The sequence below is a fragment of the Trachymyrmex cornetzi genome, unplaced genomic scaffold (genome assembly GCF_001594075.2).
Source record: "Trachymyrmex cornetzi isolate Tcor2-1 unplaced genomic scaffold, Tcor1.1 scaffold596, whole genome shotgun sequence".
NCBI classification, from domain to species: domain Eukaryota; kingdom Metazoa; phylum Arthropoda; class Insecta; order Hymenoptera; family Formicidae; genus Trachymyrmex; species Trachymyrmex cornetzi.
The window spans coordinates 34,821-37,341 of NW_017299910.1; the positions used below are offsets into that span (position 1 = coordinate 34,821).

A 2,521-nucleotide genomic window follows, 5' to 3' on the forward strand; every position below is an offset into this window, starting at 1 on the left:
AACCATCTTTTACAACACGCTTTACAACCGGGAATGGCAGGTTAAAACTTCGCTTTACAACATTTTACAACCATTTACAACTACGTTTACGCAATTGTAGATCGGGCTTTACGCGAGCCGGCGAGTTGCGGCCGATCGAGATTATGGGATCTCAATAAGGGCTGAACCGATCAAGTTCTAAGTGTGCTCAATCGACTGCAATCGGTCGGGATATATAATGAAAGTGTCTTTATTTTTTCTCTACGTGCTTTACGAGCGGAGATATTGCGACGCAAAATACGAACGTGAAACTTTTATATTAAGAAACGTCATCATCATTATCGTCGTCCACGTCGTCGCTACGAATGGTGGGGGTAATGTCCTTTTGGTATTTTGGGCGCAAGAGGCAAATGTGGCGCTGGCAATGTGCATGGTCACATCACACATGCTGCTTTCTGTGGCTATTGATTGATTAAGGGCCTGCGCACAATAGAGGAACAAGAATTAGATATTAAGATTTCAACCTATCAGAAACCGTGTATTCCGATGTAATCAGTTTCTGATAGGTTAAAATCTTAATATCTAATTCCTGTTCCTCTATTGTGCTCAGGCCCTAAGTTAGGTATATCGCTTTATCCTAGTGTTGGCTAAACCTCGATAGTTCAACTATTCGATAGTTTTCGAATGAATAGTAAAAACTATCGAGAGATCTTTGATAGTAGAAAAAATATTATAATTTCGTCACTTCTATTATTGATTTTTTTTACTGATTTCGGTTTTTAATAATAAATAATAATAAATAAAAACAAAAAATGATATAATTTTTACAGAAACATCAAAAATAAGGCCTTAAAGAACCTTTATAAGTTCGACATTAGTACAGCATTGATGCTATACTGCAATGCGCATGCGCTAAAAGGGGGCTCATCTAACAACACTGCTTTACCCCGTGGACCGAGATATATTATATTGTAACGTGAAGGTCCCTGTAACGCGTGCAAAGACCCTAGCCGCGAGGAGCCGCTGATCGGATAAGAAGTTACGAAGAAGATAGGCAGGCGGCGCAGTAGTAGAAAAATGGAGACATGTTAAGACGAACGCATTGTAAGACGCGCGATACGAAGAAGACTGAGAATATATGTATCTTTTACCTGTCGTCTTGCGAGTCTAGTAATTCCGAGTGTAAAACCCTTCCTGTCAAACCTCGTCCCGGTGGCTTCCCCGAAGATCCGCGAAACTCACAACCACGAAAAAAAGCGTAGCGAAAACAAACGTTACAATATTTTATATATTAACGTTAAAGTTGATCATTATAATTCAGGTTAGGAAATCCGTCATATCAATGGCATAGAAGGACATGAGAACATATAATTGAAACTAGAATAAGTATTTTCTGCTTCAATTACACAAATTCTCTGCTTTTCTCTGCTTTAAAATCACATTCTTTGTTTTTATTTTTACAACAGAGTATTTGTTATTTTTATTTGACTTGGTTAAATATTTGTCTGTAAAGCAGAAAATTGTTTAATCTATGTCATTGATGCAACAGATTTTTTCATCTAGAAATTTGTCAACTTTAATTAATAACAGTTAATAATTTGATTCGCAGGGCAAAGCGACAGATTTTTCATATAGTGCAAAAATTTCATGTAGTGCAAAAAAATACATCGAATGAGTCTATTTTTTTTCCTCGAGGTGAGTTCTAACCAGCGGCGACGCATCCGCCCGCGCCAGGACTAGCGGCGACGCAACCGCCCGCGTCAGGACCAGTGGAGACGTAGGACCTCAAACAACAAGAAAAACGTAAGTAAAAATTACCTTATAGTCAATAAGTACAGTTAGATAGAGTTGAATTAATTTCGACAAGTTACTTTTATTATTTAATTTAACTTATTTAACTTATTAACTTTTTTCAATGTGGTTAAAAATTTACACATATGTCATATTTTAAAATACAAAATTTTAATCATTTTCAAATTTATTACAGCCAGGCGTTGGCAGAAGAGCCGTGCCAGTCCAAACAGCGTCAGATATCGTCCCCATAGGGAAGATAGGAAAGATAACCGACGCGGAGGCCGTGCAGGACGCGGAGACCGCGGAGGACGTGGAGGCCGCAGAGAACGTGGGAGGAAGGACAATATAAATATTAAAAAAATTTGTTTTTAAATAATAATGTATTTACGCTTAAATGCATATGTATGTATTATGTATCAGTTACGTTAGAATAATTTTCTTATTTCTCCAAACATTCATATTTTTCTTATTAATATGCTTCTTATTTTCTAAGTATTATATTCTTATTTCTCTTATTTTTCTAAGTATTACATTCATATTTATTATATCGAGATGTAGGTATATCACTTCTCATACAGAATCACCATTTGGGCCAGTTTCACCATTGCCAATTACTTAATCGGCCGTGAAACTGATAACTGATCACATTTGCTATTTAGTAGAACTAATGATATGTATCATTTGTATAAAAGATTTGATATCAACAATTGTGGCGCCAAGTTAAATTCTGTTAATGTTTTTACTAAAT

The 2,521-nt window shown here is 36.2% G+C and overlaps 1 long non-coding RNA gene across 1 annotated transcript; it reads left to right on the top strand.

Moving 5' to 3' along the window:
• The first annotated feature begins 1,032 nt into the window (after positions 1–1,032).
• Positions 1,033–2,110, top strand: LOC108766494 (uncharacterized). Its single transcript, XR_001940376.1, has 3 exons — positions 1,033–1,300; positions 1,589–1,782; positions 1,967–2,110. It is a non-coding gene; the product is annotated as an uncharacterized LOC108766494 (long non-coding RNA).
• The last annotated feature ends 411 nt before the right edge of the window (positions 2,111–2,521 follow it).